The following is a 24,903-nucleotide window of genomic DNA, read 5'->3' as shown; positions in this document are numbered from 1 at the left end:
GACCAGCCAGTTCATTGAAATGTTTTTTAACAGATGAAACCTCAAGAGGTTGTTTCCAACATTGTGTGTTAGACTTAAGCAGAAGAGGTCACGTAGAATGTCAAACACATGAGTAAAACCTACATGTCATATAAAATCTAATGACACAACACTATAGCAAAAATTCTCTTGGGTTCACAATGCATGCCACCTAAGAGGAAAGCGGTGAAAGGGTATAAGTATGGTGAAGGAGTAATGAGATGTCCCACTTACAAAGAGATAATGCATGCCATTTAACATGAAAATGAAAGAGAGCAAAAGCATGGTGAAGAAATAATGAGGTGTTCCCACACATATGGTCCACAGTGTTCGGGTGTGATTTAGGTTGTGTGCACATTGGAACACCTGATTTAAAGAGGAGGTTCCAGATACTAAAGTGCATGATACATAAAGGTAGCATGCTGAGACCGTCATATTGAATGATCGGTATGTTTAGTGAGAAGTGTAAGGAACGCATGGTATCAAGATAAGACAGACACATGTGATCACAGTTTAAGGGTGTTATTGAACTCTTACAAGGGTGTGATAAATGCCCCTGTAAACCTAAATCTCAAGATGGGAGCAAGATACAACCATTGAATGATAAAGAAGGCAGTCATAGTAGAGTCGTGTCAACATAAAAGGGCCTATAGTAAAAGAAAACGATTGCCAATCCTTACAGCTAATTACAAAGTGTGTGGAATAATTTTCATGAAAAATAAAGAAGTGTTCACAGAATATTAGTCAGGATGTTTAGGCCGTTGGTCTCCTTCCCCACGTTTTCAGCATGGGGCAAGGCGGTTCACTCAAGCACAGCACACCCTTGGGCTTCATAGTCACAAGGATACAGTTCCATTACCAAGACCAGGGTCTTCTGTGCCCAAGTCTCTTATCTTATAAAAGTCTCTTGATTCAGAGGGCTTGATGTACAAAAACAAACAAAATGTTATGTTATCAATACTCATGTCAGCTGAGTCACTCTTCACCCTGGATCCCCCTCAGCCAGGCTCAGACCCTCTTCTCCACTTTCAGTTTGTTGGCATCCCACAGTCGGGTTCATATTTGCCACAGATCCTTTCTTGGGTGACCCATGGTTCGCCCCAGATCCCCCTCTTCTTGGCTCAGATCCCTTTTATACCACTAGTCTCCCTCAGCCGGGCTCACACCAGTTTCAGTTTGTATTAGCTATCGAAGACTATCGAAAGTGCACAGGATTTAGCTTGACCCATTGCAGGACCACTTTGATTTCACAGTTCAACAATTTTATTTTTTTCAAAGATTCTTTTTATTGTTATTATAAGTGCAAGCTACAAACAAATCGTCCGACATTGATTGGAAGTTGCAGTGATTAGTTATGAAATCAAGAATCAACAAAAGCAAACAAACCATAACAATAAAAGTCCTTGGGTTGGTGGTGCTGGTGGGCGGAGGCAACAATGAGGAGACAGCTGACTGCACATTGTGTTGTGTGAGGGAGGGCTTTTGCGCCTGCGGATCCAGTCGCGGTACTCATGTGGTAGAGGTTGGTGAGGGGCTTGATGCTGGGATCCGGTTTCTTCTGTGGGCACTGGCTCCGCGTGAGGCCTCTTCTGTACACTCACTGCCATCTGGTTGGCTCTTTAGTCCTGCTTTGCCATCCATCAAAGGGTTGGGGGGGGGGGGGGTTTCTTACCACTCCTAAGAATTGCTGTGCATAGTCAAGAAAGGGTGCCCAGGAATTGTAGAACTTGCTCCTGTTTCCAAAACGGAAGGCTGTTATTTTTTCTGCCACTGCTATGTCCCAACATTTGGACCACCACATGGGAATTGCTGGGTCTTCAGGGTGTTCCCATAGTCTTGCGATTGAGATCTTTGCTGCTGTGAGTGGATGGGAGCACAAATCTGCTATGCGACCAGTTAATGGAAATTTGCCTTTGCCCGTGGCTCCCAGTAGGACTATTCCTGGGTACCATGGGATGGAGAGACCAGTGATCGATTTTTGATTTGGTACATAACTTCTCTCCAAAACTGTGTGGTTTTGGGACATGACCACAGGAGGTGGAACAGCGTGCCTGTGTCTGAGCATCCTCTCCAGCATTTTGGTGGAATTGTTGGATTGCATTTATTGAGGATCTCCAGTGTTAGGTACCACCTGTAACAAACTTTAATTGTACCTTCTTTGTTGGTGACACACTTTGAACTTGTGTGTGCTCGGGCCCAGATGCGGCCCCATTCCTCAGGCTCAAAGTCTCCACCTATGTCCTTTTCCCATTTCTGCATATAGAGCTCTTTTTTGCTGCGGTCTGTTCTGTCTAGCAGCCTGTACAGGGTGGATATTTTGCCTGAGGGGGGGTGCGCTGTGAGCATTCGCTCTAGGGCTGTTTGGTCTCTACTTCCATTTTTCCTTATCACGTTGTGAGATAGCCAGTGTCTGAGCTGCGTGTACCGGAATCTTTCAGTTTCTGGGACTTGGAATAGTTTTGCAGGCTTTGCAAGTTAGCGGGCACCATTCTCGAGGAAGTCTGCTATGTTCTTTAGCCCTCCTTCCTTCCATTTATCAAAGTTCTTTGGTTTGATTCCCGGTGTGAAGTCCAGGTTGTCCCAAATCAGGAAGAGAGGGCCCACTCGCTTCCACAGTTCGATTGGCGGCCTGCCTTTTTCCAGCATTCCACCGTGTTCCTTGCCGCTGCTAGGGGGCCTGCGTTAGGAGGGTCCCGGGGTCTTACCATGTGTGGAAGCGAATCTAGTGGGTTCCGACACCAGTCTTCCTCCAGCTTTATCCAGCGGGGTTGGTTGGTGTTTAACTTCCATGTGAAGGTCTGCGTGAGTTGCGCCGCAAGGCAGTACCTGGCCTGTCCGAGACCCTCAGGCCGCCCACTGCTGAGCCCCGAAGCATGATTCGCTTCGGTATCCGTGGCTTCTTTCCTTCCCAGATGTATTTCAAGATGCTCGTCTGTAGCTTCTGGATAGCCTTCTTAGGGATGGCAACTGGGAGGGCCAAACAATAGTAGATCAGTCCTGGGACCAGGTTCATCTTAAGTGCAGTGATCCTTCCGATCCTTGACACGTCTTGCTTCTGCCTACATGCTAGGTCGCTGTGTAACTCTTTAAACAGTGGGGGGAAGTTTACTTTGTATGTTCTTTCGGTTTTGCCTGGAATCTGGACTCCAAGTAGCTGATTTGTGATTTTGTCCATGGGATCGGGTAAATGCCTGCTAGAGATTCCTTGAGCTTTCCCGGCATGTTATTGCCCAGGACTGTAGATTTTGCGAAGTTTACCCTGAATCCAGAAGCTTCCCCGAATGCTTCTAATTCCTACCACAGCACCCTCATGAATGCTTTAGTTCGGGTTACATCCAATAGGACATTGTCCGAGTATAAGGCTGCTTTGTAGGATTCCCCTCAACTTCCAGCCCGCATATTGATCGTTTTGGTGGATTCTGCTGCCGAATGGCTCCATAGAGAGCGCAAATATGAGCAGTGATAGGGGGCACCGCTGTCGGGTGCCTCTAGTTATGGTGATTTTGGCCGATCTGGTGCCGTTTATTCTGAGTGTCGTGGTGGGGTGTTGGTACTTGGCTAGAGTCCATTTCACGAATTTCGTGCCGAATCCATAGTGGTGTAGGGTCTCCCTTAAGTAGCCCCAGTCTAGCATGTCAAATGCTTCTGTGCATCGAGTGATATAACTGCCAGTTCCAACCCAGTCCTGTTTGCTGATTCTATTATGTTTATGGTGCATCTGGTGTTGCCTTGTGTGTTGCAGCCCGGGATGAAGCCCATCTGGTCCGTGTGCATTATATCTGGGAGGATTTGCGCAAGTCTGCCTGCTAGGATTTTCGAGAATATTTTGGCGTCATTGTTCGTTAAAGTGATGGGTCTGTATGATGAACATTGCTCCAAGTTTTTCCCAGGCTTCGGTATTAGGACTGTCACCAACTCTCCCATGGATGGGGTGGTGGATCCAGTTGAAAGAAATGAGTTGTATAGGCTTGCCAGTTGGGGGGCTTGGATCTGGGGGAATTTCTTATAAAATTGGGCTGTTAATCCGTCCGGGCCTGAAGCTGTGTTCTTCAGGGAGCGAATGGTGCACCCTACCTCCTTGGCTGTAATTGGGAGTTCTAAGGATTCCAGTTGGAGATGCGTCGCTCTTTATTGGGCAGTTGATAGGTATATTATTTGTTGGGGTGCCTGACATGATTCCCCTGTGGTACTCTGTCATTATCCCCAGTTTCTCTGAGTCCTCATAACAGTGTTTGCCGTTTGAGCCTAGTAGGCTGTGGATGTTGTTTCGTGAGTGCAGTTTCTTGAGTTTGTGCGCCATTAATCGGTTTGCCTTATTGCTTTTTAAGTAATAATACTGTTTGGTATACGCCAAAGCTCTGGTTGATCGGTCCTCTAAGTGCTTTTCTAATGCTGCCTTTGCTTTTTTGAGCTCCCTGCCTGTTTTTGTGGTTTGGCGTCTCTTGAAGCTGACTCTCCGCAACCTATTACTCCAACTTGGATTGCTGTAGTTGGTTCCGTCGTCTGTGTCGTGCCGTGCAGTTGATTGCCACCCCTCTGATTACTGGCTTCCTAGCGTCCCAGTTGAATGCTTCTGAGGTCTCGTTTGTTGTGTTTTCCTTGAAATAGTTTGTAAAGGTTTCCGCTAGTTCCATGCTAGTTGCAATGTCTGACAGGATGTAGCCCTGCAGCTTTCAGAATCTTTGTGGAGGATCCAGGCAACCGTTGCACTCGTAGGCGCACAATAACTGGGGCATGGTCTGATATTATCTTGTGCCCATTTTGAATGTCCTCTATGCATGGGAACAGAGTGCTGGATGCTAGTAGCAGGTCGATCCTTGAATATCCTTTGTGGACTTGTGAGAAGAACGTGTAGTACCGGGCCCCCTTATTGGATAGTTTCCAGATGTCAATGGTCTCTGTTTCCCTTAGGAATTCTGCCATCCTCAGTGCTTTGGTGAAGTCCTCCCTGGAGGGAGGCAAGGTTTTATCTATATTCGGGACCGGGGTTAGGTTGAAGTCGCCGCCGATTAGTAGGCGGCCCTTGGTGAAAGTGGTTATGGTTTGTAGGATGTTGCGAAGAAAGTGGTCTTGTGCTCTGTTCAGGCAATATATTACTGCTAGGGTGATCGGCGGCTCGACCAGGAGGCCCTTCAGTAGGAGATATCTCCCCTCCGGGTCTCTTTTTGATAGTGATTTTCGTTAGGGGAAGGTCATGACTGATCAGTAGTTCAACAATTTTTACACGCTCAGTTTGATACCAAACAAAGACCTTCGAATGAGTATCCACGTGGCGCCGGACCACTCTGTATATGGTACTTATCTTGGTTTCAAAAAGTTCAATCACATACGCCTCATCTTTCTTCATACAATTTTGCCGCTCGCAACCTTGGGCGTAACACAGTCTGGTCTGCTATCAGTCTCTCCAACTCACTGGCTGTGCTGACTTTACTGGCGCTGCATTGAGGTTGGGGCCAAGGACAGTACCACAGCGGAAATCACTTCTCCCCGCCTTGGCCATCTATGCGGGAGTGCCCTGTGTACCTTCGACACACACTGCACCATTCTTCAGCTCTAATTTCCAGTCTTATGTTTCTTTTCCTCAAGACCCCTTGAAAGTTGCGGTTCATCTCCGCATTAAACTGCCATCTCGGAACTGCTACTTTCTTGTGCGTTTTGTCTTGCTCAGAGTGTGCTTTCGTGCTCTGCCTTTTATCCATGTGGGGAAGTGTGATGGAAGTCAGGTGTGTGTAATTATCAGTGATTGCCTGACTATCGTGTTGGGACATGTCAGGTATACAGTTTGGGTGTTAGTCCATTTTCTCTTACAGTGAGCTGTCTATGTGAAAGTGTTTTTTCTTAAACTTTATTTTTGGGATTTCAGATAACACGAAATAGGTACAACAATACCATTTAAACATAAACAGCGCCTTGAGATCCCCGCTCCTGCCCCCATCATGATCCATAAATGATATTGAGTAACCGTCAAGTCTCTGTGCAGATTCTATAGTCCACTAGCTGCTGGGCACCAAGCCGTTATGAAGTGTTTTATGGAGTCTGGGCTGGTGAGGGGGAGATATCTGGACCAGACAATAGGTAGGAGATGTATAGGCCCCAGATGTCCGGGGGTCGTGCGTGTGCGTGTAGGGGTAGGGTTTTGATAAAGTCAGTTTCGACATCTTGGCAGTAAGTTATGTCCTTTAGCCAATTTGACAGAATGGGTGGGGGTTCTCGTCCCCAGGATATTGCGATTCTGATGCATGCTGGTTAGGCCAAGTAGCGCCACTGAGGGTTTGGGTGCCACTGTTGATCCAATTATTGCTGACAGCTTTTCGAGGACTTGATCCCAAAATTGAGTTATGGGTGGACACGTCCAATCGAGATGGAGAAAATCGGCTGGTGAGGCCTTACATCTCTCGCAGGCCGCTGAAAACTCGGGCCGATATGCGTGGAGTTTTTCTGGGGTGTGATATGTCTGGTGTAGATAGTTGAAGTGTATTTGTTTAAAACGTGTGTTTAAAGCTACTTTCTGCGTTTGGCCTAGAATGAATGCCCAGTCGTCTTCTGATAACGTGGACTGTAGGGTTCTCTCCCATCTCGTTTTTGAAGCTGTGTGCATGGGTACCGTATCTGTTAAGAGGGTTTTGTATATTAGAGACCAGCCTGCCTTCCCCCTGAGACTGAATCACTCCGTGTAGTAGTTGCCAAGGGGGTGGTTGCTGGGGGAACATGGGAAGTAGTGCTTAGAATGCGTGGCGTAGGCGAAAGGACACAACCATGTCTAGGGCCGTGTCGACTCCTCTATCTCTGGCTAGTTGGGGTGTTATAGAAAGAGCCCATAGAGTGCCATGCAGCAGGCCCATACCACAAGAGATCGTTCAGTATTTGTAGTTTATCTACCAATTTTAAGTATACTTTTTCTGCGGTCCGGGGGATTCCTGGTATGAACCTTGCTGGTATGAGGGGGAGAATCTGATCTGAATGTTACATTTCAGCGCATTTATTTTCCAGATAGCATAGGTGGAGAGGACTATGTTAAGTGATATGTGGGGCACTGGCAGGTGGCCTATGACGATTGCTCTCAGTAGGTTGGGGGTTGCGAGGGCCCGTTCAACCTGCACATGGGGTCTGATGAAGTTCGTGGCATACCAGTAGCCAAGGAATTGTGCTTGGGCTGCCCATTAGTAGCGCTCTAGATCAGGAAGTGCTAGGCCTCCCTTCGATACAGGTTGGATAAGCATCATGTATGGTACTCTTGCCGGTTTGCCGGCCCACAGCAGCTCAAGGATCAAGCTCTGGATTCATTTAATAAAGTGTTGGGGCAATAGAAGAGGGATATTTGCAAACAAGTAAAGAAACTTGGGCAAAATCACCATTTTAACCAGTGAAACTCTCCCCCACAGAGTTAGCGGGAGGAGCTTCCATCTGTTTATTTTGTCCCGGAGTGACCTTGTCACTCTTTCGTACTTATCCTGGAATATGTCTTGGTGGGCTCTGGACATGTAACGCTCACCTGGTATCCACGGGGATGCCACTCAGCCTGTTTGGACCTCCTACGACCTTCCCTGGAATCTGTTCGATTGGAGACTGGGCCTGAAACACAAGATTGCCAGAGTTTAACTCTATTGTCTCTGCTTGCTTGGCCCCCAAACCTTCCCCTTTGTCCACTCCTCATCTTGCTTTCTTGTGTAGCGCGCTCTCCGTCCTGCCCTTCGGTGCAGGGGTGCGTCGACTGATGCAGGCTCTGTGCTGCCTAGTTGCTTCCCTGGCGCGGGCCAACCGATTGGGCTTGCTGTAACTTCAGCCCGACCGGTAAGTTGAATGATTCTTATGAACTGTCCTTTTCACTCTTGTCCCTTCTAGCACATGTCTCTCCTCCCTTAGGTGTTGGAGGGGATCGGAGATGGCGTTGTGCTGCTGATGGGAGCCGAGCACTAATGGTGAGTGAGAGCGTGATGCGCGATGCTGCCTGCTCTTCCTTGTATTGACCAATTTTTGTCTGTGTCCCTTTCAGGTGCTGCTATATTCCAGCGTGGCTGCCGGCTGAGAGGATAAGGTGCGATGAGTAAGCGCGATGTGCGGCGCCTCCTTATGCTTCCCGTGCTAACCTGGAATGTCTTTTCCCCTTGCAGGTCGATGGGATGCTTTGGAGCTGAGGTTACCCAAAGCGGCTTAAGTTCAGCTAAGGGTTGACTCTTCTTACAGTTTGTGTAAGCTAAGATATGAAGAATGTTTACTAATGTCTTTTCTTCTGTTCGTTTATCCTCCCCTAGGATACGGCGGGCCGAGATGGAGATGGCACTGCCGTAGCTGCGCACAGGACCGGAGGAGTGATGGATGGAGGCTGGATGCTCTTCAAGGTAAGTATAATATTAATGCTGTGCTTGTTCTTGCAGGAGCGCGGGATGCCTAGGAAAGGCGAAGGCCTTCAGGAGACCAATACTAGCACAGTGAGTGTCACGCTGCAGGTGCAGAGAAACGCAAAGCGTGTTTCTCGGCCCGGGCGTGGTTTAAATAGCTTTCAGGTATCCCAGGTATCCCTGGGTTGAACCACACCCAAAAGGCTAGACCACTTACTCAGTTCAAGGAACTGGGTTATGTGGGGGCATCCATCTTGCCCACAATACATTACAAGTCCAATGCCAAGTGATTCTTAGAGCTATGTGTGAGCCTGGCACCACAGGCGCCAGGTCTGGCTCCAAGTGGGTCTCTGGTAGGATGGAAAGGCCCTTAGGGGCCATATAGGGGATTGTGCCCTGGCTCCAGCCTGATGTCTCAGGGGTCTGGGGGCAGGAATCATGACAGACATTAGGATCCCGAGATATCTGACCTGCAAGTGTTCCCACTTGAACCCATAATCATCCGCAAATTCCTTTGTGTCTGGGGTCAGAGGGAATATGACGTATTTAGTGTGATTAATTTTTAGGCCTGAGTCAGCGCCAAACTTGATTATTTCTCTCATGATGGGGTTTAGGTTTTTGCCTGGGTCTCGGATGTAAAGTACCAAGTCGTCTGCGTATAGGGACATTTTTAGTCTGTGGGGTCCTAGGGAGAGACCTCTATGAAGCTGTCTGGACCGGAGTCCAGAGGCTAGGGGTTCCATTACCAAAGCGAATATTAGGGCTGACAGAGGGAAACCTTGTCTGGTTCCCCTCTGTAGTTCAATCCCTGCTGATTTTGTTTTTTCCAGGACAATGTTCGACTGGGGACGATTGTAGAGGAGGGAGATTAATTTAAGGAAATAGTTTCCTAGGCCCATCCGTCTTAGTACTGCAAAGAGAAAAGGCCGCTCAACTGAGTCAAAGGCCTTTTCTGCGTCCAGCAAAACTGCTATCGCCTGATGTGAATGGTCCAGTGCCACCATGATTCCGAACATTCGTCGTGCTGAACGTCGTGTTGCGACCAGGCACGAAACCAGCCTGGTCAGCAAGAACTAGGGCGGGCATCAGGGGGGAACAACCTAGCGGCAAGAACCTTTGCCAGAATCTTATTTTCAAGAATGATCAAAGAGATTGGTCTGTATGACGCACACTCATCAGGGGGCTTTCCTATTTTGTGTAAAAGGATCACATTATCCTCCCGAAGGGTTGACAGTAATGACCCGGTCTCAATTGCCTCCTCGTATACTTGTAACAGGAGGGGGGGCTAAGAGAGCGGCGAAGGCTTTGTAAAATTTGCCTGTTAAACCATCGGGACCTGGGACTTTAGTGTTGGGGAGTTCTTTTATTGCTTGGAGGATTTCTTCTAATGTGATAGGTCTATTCAGGGGTTATCTCAGTTTGTCGCATACCCAGTATAGTTCTGTGTCTTCGAGGTAGCGGAGGAGGGCTTCTGGGTCAGTGGCATGTTTGGAACTATAAAGATCCTGATAAAAGCTGTGAAAGGATTCAGCTATTTCTACTTCTGTATGTACCATGGTGCCTCAGGGATCGCGGATCCTTTCTACTAGAGTAGGTTTTCTGTCTGCTGCCACTAGACGGACTAGGAGGGCTCCGGGTTTTTGTCCTTCTCCATGCTGGTGAACACGATGGCCCCTCACCAGGAATTTTTGTTCCCTTTCCGCAGTGAACCTGAACTTATCCAGCTCCTCCTTGAGGGCTGCGAGGGACTGCAGATCATACGACGCGGTGAAAGTTTCTTTGAGATCTTTCAGTCGGGCTTCACTGGTGTCGAGCTCTCTCCTGATTAGCATCAGTATTCCGTTTTCTATCGCGACACAAATCCCTCTGACATAGCATTTTAGTGTTTCCCAGAGTGTGCTTGCTGATGTGACAGATCCCTAGTTGATTTCTAGAAAGGACACAATTTCTTTGCGCAGTTCGTCTGTGAACACTTTGTCTTGCAGCGACCCTGGTTTGAATCTCCAGTGAGGTCTGCCCTTCCCATTATCTAGAGCAGTGCATTCAAGAGTGACCGCTGAGTGGTCAGAGAGCGACCTCGGGAGAATTTGGCAGGGTCCCCATTTGGCGGGCTCTGGGAGGACACAAGCAGATAGTCGAGTCGAGAGCTCGTGTTGTGGACCCACGAATGGAAGGTGTATTCACGGGCTTCCCAGTTGTTGTGTCTCCATATATCTATTGGGTCGTAAGCTTTACAGATTTCAATAACTTGGAGGCTTGCTTTAGTAGGGAGAGTAGCGGTGGCCCGTGATTTGTCTTTCTGGGGGACCAATGGTGTGTTCAAGTCTCTTCCCCAGATGCTCGTAGCTGAACCCGCTCCCTCCAGGTGCGTCATCACCCCATCAGTTATTCGCACTATCTGTGTTGGGCCCATATGAATTCACAAAGATGATGTCTTTCCCTTCGAGGATCCCCCTTACCAGGATTTCTCTGCATCAACGTCTTTTTCTGTCTTTATTAGCCTGAAATTTGATTTTTTGTCTATCAGGATAGCCACCCCTCTGGCAAAGGAGGAGTATGATGAGAAGTACCTATGACATCCCCAGTGGCAGGCCCAGCGGTTCTCGGAATCCGGGAGAAGATGCGCTCTTGGATCAGGGCTACGCCGATTTTGTGCCTTCGGAGGTACTGCGATATTTTTCGTGCCTTGGTCGGAATATTGTCCCCTCTAATATTCCAGTTGGCTAGCTTGAACATGATGTTTAGTGTTTATACTTGAGGCGGGTTTGCTGGACTGCATCTGAGGCCTTGGTGGATACTGCAGTGTTGCGGTGGTTTCTTTATCTTGACTCTTTTGGTTGTCGCGGTAGGAGTTAGGTCTCTGGCTATACTGTGAGGTCGGGTGGCGGGCGGTAGACCTACAACAGGCGCGTATCCTTAACAGTTTGTTCTCCCCCCCCCTCCTACGCGGGCAATCCCCAACTTGCTCATCTTCTTAACCCTCCCTTTGAATAGTAACATTAACGTTGCAGAGCTTGGGGCGCTAGTGCCCTCCCAAGGACTGAAGCTCCCTTTGAAATCACTCTATTGAGTCGCTCCAGAGTGCAAAGTCGAACCTCGACGGGTTCAATGTATATGTGTAGAGTTTGTTGTCAAGGTGGGTTTCTACTCGCTCTGTCTCTCCTATGTGGTCACAGATTGTTGTCGGGGTTTGCATCCAAGCCTGTCAAGGAAGGCGTTTGCTTCTTCAGGCGTAGTGAAGAATTGGACTTTCACATTATGATGGATCCGCAGTTTTGCTGGGAACAGCATGGAATAAGATATCTGGTTATCTTTCAATCTCCGTTTTATTCCTGAGAACGACCTTCTCTGAGCCTGGACCGCTGGGGAGAAATCCGGTTAGAATTGAATGTTATCACTGTCGGATTGTAGTTCCCCCCCTTATCTCTAGGCTAAGCGCAGGATCGTATCTCGATCTTTGAAGTTCAGGAGTTTGACAATGATCTGTCGCGGTGTGGCTCCCGGTATGGGCCTGCTGGATGGCACTCTATGGGCTCTTTCTATTACAAACAACTGTGACCGTGTCAACGCTCCGAACAGTTCTTTGCAGATGTTTTCCACAAGTTCTTCCATTTTCATCGGGATTTGCTGTTCTCTAAACCCCACCAGCCTGATGTTGTTGTGGCGTGAGCATCCTTCGAGATCTTCGTTCTTCGAAGAGACCGCTTTTATTTGTCCCTCCAGCGCAGTCACTTTCACTGTTAGTGAGGTTGTGCTGTGATCTAGATTGGAGACCCTTTGTTCCACGGTGTCGAGCCTGTCTCCGTGCTTATCTATGGGATGTTGTAGTCGATCGACTTTTGATGATAAAGTGTCAAGTTTACAGTCCAAATTGCAGATGCCGGCTTTCAGTTCTAGGAGAATCTCCCGTATGTCCATGGCCTGAGAGGGCTCCTCCTCCTGTTCCATGCCCTCAGTCGTGGTTTCTGCCTGGCCGCTTGGTTTGGGGGTTTTGACTACCACACTCGGTTCAAAGTTCAATTTCCGTTGAGATTTATCGGATTTACACATATTGAGCGGGTTCGTGGGTATTGTCCAGTTCCAGTTGATCAGCCACTTCTTGAGGATTGTTGGGGAAGGCTGCGTTGAGATTTCTTAGCTGCTGAGTTTTTGGATGTAGCTTCAGTGTTGTTACTTTGTGAACACTGATGTGTGGCCTTTCGGACTGTGAGGATATTGCTCAGCCCCCAAATATCAGGGTCCCAGAGGGGGACATTGTTGATGAGGGGAACTTGGTGCACCAGTGGACAGCTCAGGGCCAAGGCCGCTGATTGAGGTTGTTGTGCCCTTGGGGAGGTAGGGGCACGGCTGCCTTCCTTGTCAGCGTGTGACTGTATTTTCTGGTTAGCGTCTGCTTGTCGTTTAGCCGTGGGGGATTGATGTTGATGAGTCGCAGTGAGGTTGTCTGTGCCTATGGTTCAGCCGATTACTCCTTCACTGACGGAGAATGTGTGCTTATTGCCTGGTAATTGGTGCCCCTAGGGCTCAATCGACTGTCCCTGCGGTATGTCTGAGGTCCGGATTCACTCAGGGCCCTGGCTTTATGGGCGGTGTGTCCTCGAGAGTCTTTGCTGAGCGATGCGTTGATCTCTGGTCAACCGCTGATTGTGTCAGGGCACAGAAAGACCCAATGGTGGGGCGGTACTATTCTGCAGTCTCTCTGTAGTGTGGTTATGGGCCCTTCACTGTGTGTGGAGTCGGCTACCACCGGGGCACGGGCTGTCGGGTTGCCTGATGTGTTTCCCGAGAGTAGTATCTTGTTTACTTATTGAATGGGGGTAGCATTGTGATTGTTCTGATGCCCGGTTGTTCTCGGGGGTACGCAGGGCCATGGGTCTCCGCTCCCCACGCTTATTAGTTGCCAGGAGTGTCCCTGTGCGCTCTCAGATGGACTTGGGGGGGGGGGGGGGGGGGGAGGGGGTACGAAGCGATTCAACCGAGGCGGCGGCCCTAGTGTCAGTAGTGGTGGACCGTACTGCCGACCTCACTTGGACTGATGGCCCAGCCTTTCCCTCTCCCGTCGGGTCGGAGGAGGGGTGGGGGGGGGTCAGGGCCTGGCGCTGCCGAACCACTCATCTTCTCAAGCGCTGATATTTCGACTCCCTACGCTCTCAGCCTCGGCCGCGTGAGGCTCGCCGATGTCCCCTCATTGGTGGTCACTACGTTCCACGGGCCGGGTCTCTGGGCGTCCCATCTCCACTGCCTCTGCTGTCTATGCCCCTGATGCTCCGCGGCTGTCTGGACCCACGGAACCTAGCGACGCACAGGGAGTGTCGTGCGAGTTCCGAGGCAGTGCGCTTCCAGTCCGGGTGCTGGGGTAGGATCCTACCCGGCCACACGGGACCTCCGCTACTGGAGCAGCAGCGAGAGGCCCACTTCTGCGCACCCGGTGTTTGTTGCGTGTTGGCCACTCAATCCAGCGTGGGGGGACGCTGGTCCTCTTTTACTGGTATCTGCCTCCCCAGGCATCACTGGTCCATCCGCATCGCTGCCTCTGTCAGCTGTATTGTAGACTCCGCTTGAGTTTGCTGTTGTCTGCCGAGTGCTCTTGTCTCGTGCCTTCTCAGTTCGTGTTACGGCTTGGGCCTGCGGCAGCAGTTGGGGCTCCTCTCTGTCTGGTGCCACTATCGTCTGCTGGGCTCAGGGGGGCTTCCCTCGCCACCACTGCTCATGTGTTGCCACCTCCGGGGAGCCGTAAGGTTTAGCCCACTGTTTAGGGCTGCTTCACACTCTGGATAGCATTTGATTTACAGGATTAATTTGGGAGATTCGTCAGAGCTCACAGAGGAGCCGCCATCTTGGTTGGCCCTCTAGCGCCCTCTGTGTGAAAGTGGTTGCGTCGGGAAAGGGGGGGGTTGAGTTTCTAAGTATCCTGGGGAAAATGTGTTAGAGGAAAGGGGATATTGCGTCTCAAAGTTCGGTGTCCCACTCCAACGTCCCGAAGACCCCCCCCCCCCCCATCTGGGTGATCCAACCGCACTGGTTGACCCCCAGGAACTGGATTCAAAAGCGATTCCTCTGTCCTGGACTCCTGGATGACAGATCCCCAGGGACTAGCGGGTGAGACATCGTCTGGTTTCTCACAGAAGGCAGTAAACAAATACACTTTGTGTTTGCCCAGAAAATAGAGTAAGAAACACACACAGAACCCACATAACTGGAATCCATAAGAGAAATCATGACAAAATGACAAAAGAGAAAGAAACTTCCATGTAGCAGTAACTGGGAAGCCACACTAGACACTGATCGTGCTGAGATAAAACACACGTGTGTGTTGGACTGCATCCTGCTCCACAAGATAAACAAACAAAAGGTTTTTATTTTTTTTAAAAGACCCAGAAGAAGTTCATTTGATTACTTATAGAGCCGATAAACAACTAAACATGTTGGGCAGGCTCAGTTTTTTAACCAAATAGTTATTTTTCATACAAAGATATAGGTGTATAACGTTGTACATGTATACAGCACATTGCAATTTAGGAAAGAATTAATGAGTATGACTGTACTGTGTAGAATAACCCACGTATAGATATGTTGAGGAGGTTTGTGATATCTTGTACATTGTAATAACTAATGTTTTTTCAAGACAGTCAGGTGTTGTAACAAATTGGAAGAATAGCGGTCTCTCCCTGCGAGTACTGTAAACACTAGACAAATGGGATTTGATAAAATTGTATTTATTGAATAAACTGATGCAACACTGACATATGCAGTGCATTGATTGTCTCAGACACATGGGTTGTTTTGTTTGTAAAGAAGTATTTACCACGGGCACCCATGTGCCTTAATCCCTGGGGTCTCTATTTATGTAGTGTTTTGTTCAGGAAGTCAACCATTTTCGTTCTGCGACTTTGCCCTTGCGTTTAAGCAAGGCTAGGTTAGAATCATACCAGATGTTGCACTTGGAGGCGGGCTTCATGTGGATCTTCATGGCAGGGGTAAGTATATCAAGAGTGTTGGAGATGGAAATGTGAAGATTAGCAAGGGAAGAGTCAGTGTGGGAATCGAAAGCACAAGTGGGTGGTGGAATGAATGAGGCAGCAAAAGCAGCTACTGACACTCGCTTCATCGGTCGAATGACGGAGAAGAAGACTGGAAGTGTGGGCAAAGGCTTAGCCGAGGAGCTAGGGAGCTCTAGATAGGAGGAGAGGAGGGCATGGTGAGACCAGGAGAGAGGGGTAGAGAGAGGGTTAGAGCGGTACATATCAGCATTGATGAGCGCATCAATGGTCTGCCCGGTTTAGAGGGTTGGACTAGAGGGAAGAATGGTGAGGGAAAGCGAGTTGCAGAGGTTGCAGAAGGGTAGAGTGGCTGCATCAAGAGAGTCCAGGTGAATATTGAAGTCTTGGAGGAAGAGAAACTTAGAGGTAGAAGTCAGACGAGAAGTGACAAGGTCGGCCAACTCCGAGAGGAAGAGGGAGGTCGGCCCTGGGTTCATGTAGATGGTAGCGAGAGTGAGTGAGAGGTAAGTGTAGATGCAGTGTTTACAGACAAGACATTCAATGGAGGAGTAGAATTGAGTGGGAATGACAGAGGCAGGGATCCATTCAGGGAAGACAAGAGCCACTCAGCCTTCAGTCCGATTTGGCATGGGTTTGGAGAGGATCTTGTAGCCCTCAGGAAGGAGAGTGTAAAAAGCAGTGACAGAGCTGGCATTGAACCACATTTCGGGGAAAGCAAGGACATCATGGTCAAAGTCTTCAAGGAGGTGGCAGATGTCAGAGGAATGCTTGACAGCAGAGCGAGAATTTAGGGTAGCAAGGTGAAGCAGGTTGCCACCTTTAAAGGTCTTCCGAGGTCAGGGTACAGGGACGGGGTACATCCATCAGTGGGGCAAAGAGGCCTGGGCGTGTCAAAAAGGGTAGTGGCAGGAGGGGGAAGGAAGGCCATAAGAGAGGGAAAACGCTTGTCAAGAAGGAGGAGGTTGGTCTGAGAGACCTGGGCCATGATAGTGCCGTTCTTATATACATTAATGATGCATCTGGATGATGAGAAGTGTGCTAAAAGCACTTCCCATCTGGCACCACCATTAATGGGTGAATTGGAAAAAGGGAAGAGGATAAAGACGAAATGAGGAGTCCATGGGTCAGAAATGGGGACAGTTATAATCTGACTGGAGGAAGAGTTGACATAGGTGTCAGCAATGGGCAATCCTGGGTTGGAGACCAGGAGCGCTTTTTTACATTTTTTCCTTCCAGTCTTCGAGAGAGGGACAGGAAAGGTGATAGAATAGAAGTTCGAATAAATTGGAGAGATGGTGAGCACCATAGTTGCAGGGGGAGGGTTGGGGGAGGGAATTGCACAGTGCACGCAGAACTCACCAGGTGGCCTAGCAGCAATCCGGCAGAGATGAGTCAGTGCAAGAAATAAAAAACAGTAATTCAAGGTAAGGGGGAGAGGTCATAGGTTACAAAGGCAGAGAGGAAGCACAGGCATTTCACAATTCAGAGCAACATGATTCAATTATTCAAAACTAGAATAAGGTACCAACGTGAGAAAAGCCCACAGCGCCAACAGTCACAGCAACACTGAGATGCAGTCTAAGCGCACCAATTTGGCTTTTGATAGGAGAGGAAAAAGCATATGATCAAGTGCAAACAGCAATATGCATGTACAAACTTAAACAGATGTGTAAGAACAGACACTTTACGGTTCCATGTGTTAATATCCCCGCACAAAAATATCACGATACAAATATATCGCCACATTTTTGTGGCGATATTGACCCATAGACCCTGCGGGGGACACCCCCGCAACCCTCCCATTATTTTAAAATGTGCGGGGGACACCCCTGCAACCACGCTCCCACAAATTATCCCCCCCAAAAATATCGCCTATGGCGAGACAAACGGCATATGTACGGCAATATTTTTAGTGGGGATATTTTGTAGGGATACCCACTTGACAGTGCAAAAACAGCAACATGCAGGTAAGTAGATTCGAAAATACTTAAAGTGGGTACAAAACACACATTTTACAATGCAAAATGGTAGTATATGGGTAGCCAGTTTCAAGTTCAAAGAGATGAGTAAGAACACACACTTTACTATGCACAAAGTGATATGCAGGTATGCAAATTTGAGATTTCCAGGCAAGTTAGCAGAGAACACTGATTGCCAAGGAAGGTAACGCATATAGTCACTGGAATAAGTAGTCAGTATAGTTGTAGGCAATCCCTAGGTGAGGAAGGAGAAAATGAGGCAGGTGCAGGGAACATACATACTAGCCTTGTTGGGGGTTACGCACGCTTCCCAATGAGGGTTCTAATGGTGTTAGTCACATGGATCACAAAACCAACCTTACTCATTTTGGTGTTAGCTGTTCTGATCGATTCAGGCAAGGGTGCAGCCCCGCTATGAGTGCCAGGATGCTAGGAACTCCTCAAGCGTGCATCCTTCCTGAGCATTAATGACATTTTATTTTGTTGTGCAGGGATGCGCATATGGGCGGACATGTCCCTGGGTGTTACCCAGGCTTGTACGCCAGTTGCTTGGCCTTTTGGGAGGTATAGTTGCTGGTTGCCTTGGTGCCTGTGCCTGATGCTGTTTCTGTGCTTTCCCTTTAGGATTGAACACCTGCAATGAGGGAAAATGTGACATCCGCTGTGGCTACCCTGCTCCTGCTTGCTACTTTGTAGAGTCATGGTACAGCCCACTATGCCCTGCTGCCATCCACGTCTCCTGACAGTTGCCTATCAGCCATGCACTCCATTGTATTCTGCCGCTGCTCCATCTGTGTGAGCCTCTCCCAGATGTCATCCATGGTGTGTTGTGGCAGTGGCCTTGGTGAGGGATTTGGGTGCATTCCCTGGCTGCCGGATGCCTTCTCACCAGGCACCTCGTCATCATCTGGCTGTGATTCAGTGTCCTCTGTATGGTGCCAATGGAGCGCATGGCGAGAAGACATGGGTGAGGGAGAAGACCTCATGGGCAAGTGTCCGAACAGGTGGGAGGATCCCTGCGACATCTCTCTCACTGGGGCAGCTGGAGAGGAGGAGCCAGGGTGCTATGTCAGGTGCTGCTGTGACAGCAGCTGTGGTTCGTGTGTCCACTGTAGTGTCCTGTTCCACTGCCACGACTGTGGCAGGTGAGCTTGTGTCTCCAAAGGTGCCAGCAGCAGGGCCCTTGGACTGGGGCATCCTGGAGGTCTTCTTCCGGGGAAGGTCCTCTTTGGGTGTAGCATGGCCTGCTCCCTTCCTTGCACTTGATGGTCCAGGTGTGCCGGGCCCACTGGTGCCCTCCATGGGGACCTGGGTGTCTTGTGTGCCTGTTGGGAGACAGAAACCAGTGCATCATTACCCTTGTTGGAAGGCTGTAAAGTGTGCTCTCATGCAGTGTATGCATGGGTTGACAGTGGCACACCACCCCATGGTGGCCTTCGTTATGTGACGGGCAGTTTGATGGATTAGTGGCAACATGTTGAAGTGCGAATCTCAAGTGTTGGGTGTGTGTGGCTTGCCTGGCCTGTGTTGTCGTGTACTTGCATGCATATCCTCTTCTCCTGGGACATGTGAGATGCCCTGCTGGCCATGGGTGTGTTGGTGTGACATTTGGTGGGAAGCACTCTTCACAGAGGCCATACTGCTACTGGTTTGTTGCATTTCTTGGGTTTTTGACCCTGACATCTGCAGCTGTTGCATGTATGCCATATGTGCAGTGTGTTCTAACTCTTTGGAAGATGTATTCTTAAATGGATGTTTAACATGCTGGCACAAAGTGGTGGGGATATACTTTGTGAATGGGTGACTGTCCATGATACGTGCTTTACCATGCTTGTTAGGTACATCTTACATGAGGGCCATATCCTTGTGAATGATGTACCTTTTAGTGAGGTCATGCCTAATATGCCCATTGATGTACTGTCCCAAGGTGTTTGTGCTGTTTCTGCATTGGCTGGGTGTCTGCAAGTGTGTTTCTTGCCATTCCATTGTAGTTGTTGTGCATGTGGCCCATGATTCACTGATGTACTCACCAGGGTCTTCCTGGCTGCTGGCTCACACCTCCGCTGTACCCATGCCCTCCAGGCCCGTAATGTGGAGGATACTTTTCACCTTCTCCTCTCACGGTGTGGGCTGCAGTGAGCCACAGTTCTTCCACTTATGCCCACTGTGTCCCTATGGTGGTTGGAGAAGCGCATCCACACCCTGGGTCTTTGGTCATTCCAGCGCTTCCTTATTTCATCTCAGTCCCATGGGACATTTCCCATGGCTGCCACCTTGTCCTTTAATTCGGCCCAAATGGCATTCTTATGCTGGGGGGACGTCTAGTGGTAGTGCGGCCCATAGTGCTCCTCTGCATGGGCTACCATGTTCTCTGCTAACACAGCGAGTGCCTGCTCAGAGAATTTTGGTTTTCTCAGGCTCATTTTGGGCACCTTCCCTTTGCCTTTACCCGTGGACATGTTTGGGGTGTGTTTTGGGTTTGGATGGCAATCACTTAATGGTGATTTTGAGTTGATTGAGTTTTTCAAAATGGCCGCCCCTTGCTTCGCTTTCTGACGATGACGCTATTTCGGCTGGCAGAGTGATCGACGAATGTATGGCGGTAACAGTAATTCTGCCGAACATGGGCAGAATTACTGCGGTGTACTCCATTTCGGTGGTAATTCCACCAGACAGATTTACTGTTACCGCCAATAGTGTGTCACTCTCCTGCCAAGTTGTAACATGGCAGAAATTTCACCTGACACCACGACGAAAACGGTAATACCGCCAACGCAAAATTACCATACAACTGGTAATGACCCCTAATATGTTAATCCTGGTAAGGTTAAACATCATCAATGACATATTGCTACATAAAACACAAAGGGCCTCATTACGACCCGGGCGGTAAGGGATTACCGGTACCGGTAAGGGCACCGGTACCAGTAATCCCTTACCGCCTAATTCCGAGGTCCCTTTGCGTGTCCTCCCTTAACGGCTGGTTTTACCAGCCGTTAAGGATGGGACCCGCAAAGGGACTTTGGAGGTAATAACCGTACCGCATTTTGCGGTACCGTAATTACCGCCTTCCCCATTCCCATTGAGCCCTATGGGGGCTCAAATGGGAATGGGGAAGGGCCATGGTGAATGGGGAATTACCACCCCCGCAAACCTTGGAATGGGGCAGTAATTCCACCATTCACCATGGCGGAATCAGTAGTTTACCGGTGGCAACCATGGCGCAAATAGCGCCATGGTTACCGCCCGGGGTCGTAATGAGGCCCAATATCTGAAGTTGGATGCCTCTAATAGATATGTAGCTGTACTGAAAATATAATTCAGGACGACCCAAACAATATCCTTAAATTAGTCATGGGTGAGAACAGAAATCAATGTAGCCTTTTATGCAATATTTGTATTATTATTCGGTTACGCCCCTTCCTATGAATTAAATGCTTATTAAGACACACTTCCTCTGATCAAAATTCCTGTGATCATATAAGATAGTGAGAGATCGTATACTTATTTTGTATTCCACGAGTAATCTCATGCTAGCTATCCCAAGAAGATATACGTGCTCACGAGTCAATGTGATATGGAAGAGATGATGTCATGAGGTAGCTCGCTCAACTGCAGTAGGCTAGTCATGTGCATTCGTATTAAAGACAAAAGGCAAAATGAATCAATAGTAGATGGTTTATACCATGATCATCACTTGCCTATGGTAGATACACAGAATGATCTCTCTATCAGTACCTGTACATTACACAAGGACAAAATAGTTGCATTGAATGATTACTACCAATTAAAGATCTTTCGAAATATTTATTCTGCTTTAGCTCATTAGCGACCACATACATGGGTAATTGTGTTTAATACTAGGGAGATCTTAGAAAGATGTATTATTTTCAAGGAGGTTTGCTATAGAACATATTCCAGGGAGGGAAATCTGATGTATTATTTTTGTATCAAAAATGTAAATTGCCTTCCCAACAAACACTATACAGTGTGATATTAATGACTCGAGCAGTGTGATTGCCGGTTGTTTTACATAGTCATGATAGCAATACATTTAACCTGATGGAGGTGGGAAGGAGCTGACAACAAATGACTTGATACAGCACAAAACAGACTCTAAATATGTCATGTAATAGGATTTTTTTTTTGTTTTAATCAAACTAATGATTTTTACAAACCTTTTTCTGCTGCCATTGTGTCATGTTGATTTCTTAGTTTAAGAAGATTAAAAGTTAGTTTGTTCAGTTTCTCTAGAGTCTTCAGCCAGCTAGTTGCCCTTTTAAAATTTGTCGTCCTATGCTGGGTTAGTTTCCAATTTGCTTAAGGCGTACTGAAGTATTTTAGTGGTAGCGGTTTGCCAGGTTTGTCTGTCTCCACTTATCATCCTTGACCACCAGCATAGTTCAGGTTCAAGCGATAGGTCAGACGTAAAATGTTGCATGTAGCTGAACCTGACCTTTCCAGTTTCTGTGCAATTGAGGAGAAGGTGCCTTACTGTTTCCTTTTCATTTGGCTTCCTGCAAAGTCGACAGTCACTGGTCTCTGACAAACCTCTGATAAATTTTATCTCGTTTGTAGGAAGTAAGTTTAATCTGGCTCTTAAGAGACAGTTTCTAGCTTGCCTGTTCGGGTATTGGTTAAATTGGCCTGCAGTTCGTTCAGTTTTTTTGTATTTGGAGGCAGGTGTAACGTTAGTTTATTTTCCGAAGCTTTCTCCAACGTCAGGATCCAATCAAGATCTTTCAATTTTCTTAGAGTCCTCGTTGGGTTTGACAGCAGCTCCTCTTCGTCGCTCTCGGTTGATTTAAGGAGTGTCAGCATCCTTTCTTTCCACGTCACTAGCAATTTGTTGGTGCCCATGTCCAGTTACGCCTTTATTAAGTTAAACAAGGTAGGGCTCGTTGTTATCAGACATTTTCTGAACAGTTTAAGAGAGCTACAGTTAACTGATCCTAGCAGAGACAGCAAACTTAGCTCCCTACGTATTGAGGCAACAGGCGTAGAGGAAGGCAACCCCAGAACAGTTCTCCAATAGTAGGCTTCGAGTTTGTGCCAGATGGTAGTGGGGAGTTGTAACATAGCTTCTACTCCGTATGTTATCGAAGGCACTACTTTGGATTTGTAGAAATTCAGCGCTGGTATCATTGAGAATCGGCCAAATTTTCTGTCGATTGCCTTACCTTTTGAAGCTAGTTTCCTCATTTTCGAATAGTGCTTCTTGCATGGCAAGATCTTTTTTCGAATTGTCCAGTGTCACTCCTAGGTATTTGAAACTCTGTACTTTTTCAATCAAGGAGGAACGATAGTACCATTTGTTGTTAGCTGATTTCTTCGCAGTTCTTCCCAGGACGAGAATTTTTGTCTTCTCAACTTCTAGGTTATTTGCTGTTACATAGGAGTCCAGGTTGTCCAGTTGCCGTTGCAAGCCCACTGGGGTCTGATCAATCAAAATTAGATTGTCCGCGTATAGGAGTCTACTTATTTTTTGCTTTCCCAGTTTGGGTAGAAAAGATCTTACCGACGATTCTGTTTGCTGATAGTCTCCGATGTAGGCCAGAAAAATTGACGGCGCCAAAGGGCACCCTTGTTTGACTCCTCTATTTGTTGCAATGGCTGTAGACAGGGCTCCTTTACCATTTAAACGAATTCTGACCGAGGTGTTCGTGTGGAGGGCTTTAATGGGGTCCAAGATTTCGGTTGGGCATGCCCACGCTTCCAATTTTTTCCATAGCCCAGATCTATCAATTCTGTCAAAAGCTTGGGTGAAATCGATGAAGGCCAAGTATAGCCCCGAACCTCCTTCCATCGTTCTACTTTTTAGTAAGCTCAGCGACAAGATGTTAACTGTGACACCGGTGTTCTTCTTGAATCCAGATTGGAAATGGTCGTAGCACGGGGCCCCATTGGCCCACAGTTGAAATCTCTTCAGAAGAAGGGAGGCGTGAACCTTTCCGATTGGGTCCAACAGGGCTATGGGCCGATAGTTTACGGGGTTGTTCGGGTCTCCTTTTTTATAGATGGGCACTATAATGGCCGACGTCCATGAAACAGGGATCGATCTCGAGACTGCACATCTAGCAAAAACTTCGCTAAGGAATGTAGTCCAGGCTACTCGATGGGCTTTCAGATCAATGTTGGTAATGCCCTCTGGGCCTGGCGCTCTCGAGTTTTTTAATGACGATATTAACTTAAAGATTTCATCTTTGTCATCCAGTCTGTCCCACGAGCTAACAGATTTAATTGGTTTGTTGCCAAGAGGAGATTTGAAAGTTTTTTCTATATGATTTTTCCATGTGTTTTCTCCTATTGTGTTTTGAATACTACTGCAAGACGTCGTTGTTGATGCGTTTAGCAGTGACCAGAATTCTTTTGAGTTCTTTGTGCAGATGGATTTTATGATCGCCCCGGCATCTTGTTGGTGCATGTTCAGTCGATGGGTGCGCAACCATTGGCGGTAAGCAGTTTTTGCGTTGCGCTTTAGTGTTGCTGCGTTAGCGCAAGCTTGTTTTGTTGCGTTTCTCACGGCTTTCCGATAAATCCGTCGTTTTTCGACTACCTGCATATCGAAGGTATGGTTTTTTAGGTTTGGCGCTGGGCAAGACTTAGTACTGGGCCTCTTATATGGTATAGTAAAGGACCGTAGTCAGTCTTATTGGACTGGTTTTTGAATTCAAGGGTTTTATAGTTGTCTGTCAGCTCCTTGATGTTATCTGCGGAAAGACGGAGTCTGTTTCCTTGGTTGTTGACTTCCAGTTGACAATCCAAGATGTCTACAGGATCCGTCAGGGTTTTCCAGGTGACTGCCAACAAGTTATGGTCGCTGAATTTTGTTTTGATTACTTCAAAGGTCGTAATAGGATTTTGCACTTTACTAAGCTACTAATTTCAGGGCATTCCTGAACAATGAATTTAACGGAAATCTGACAGTTTTAATAATCTGGGGGAAAAAGAGAAAGACAGGTGTAATATTGCGTGCAGTCATAGCCATTGGATTGGAAGGGCTTTAATGATTGGCGTGAAAGAAATACTGAAGGTCTGGAAGACCAGGAAAAGGTGGATGTGTGGCTAACTGAGCTGCAGGTATTTTTTAATCAAATTATGAAAAATGTATGTTTTTGAAATGAGAAAGGGAATATTTATATTTGGGGCTATGGGTGTCTTTTAATGATTTGTATGGTTAACACGGAATCCTTGTGTTGTATTGTGAGTGTGATGTAGGGTGAGGACACTTGTCTTGGGTGTGTGTCTATTATGTTTTTGTTCAATGTTGTTGGGGGATTGTACTGTGAGGTAATACTGATTGTGCTGGTGATATGACATGATGCTTTGCTGATATTTTTCCTAGCATTATGGGTCAGGTTAATTTCTAAGCAATGTAATATATGTTCATTTCATGATTTGGATACGCTAGTTCTGCCAACCAGATGGTTTCCATCGAAGCCCGCTCTGTGCAGTGTTTAAAACACTGCAGGTATTGTTCCAGGGTTTGGTTTACCTGTTCAGGTTGACCGTCTGTTTCAGGGTGGTAACTAGTGGATAGTGGCATGGTTATTCCCAAAGGTGCAC

This window comes from Ambystoma mexicanum, chromosome 5q (assembly GCF_040938575.1).
Source record: "Ambystoma mexicanum isolate Mex_15411 chromosome 5q, UKY_AmexF1_1, whole genome shotgun sequence".
Taxonomy (NCBI): domain Eukaryota; kingdom Metazoa; phylum Chordata; class Amphibia; order Caudata; family Ambystomatidae; genus Ambystoma; species Ambystoma mexicanum.
Note: the sequence above shows the minus strand (reverse complement) of the source record.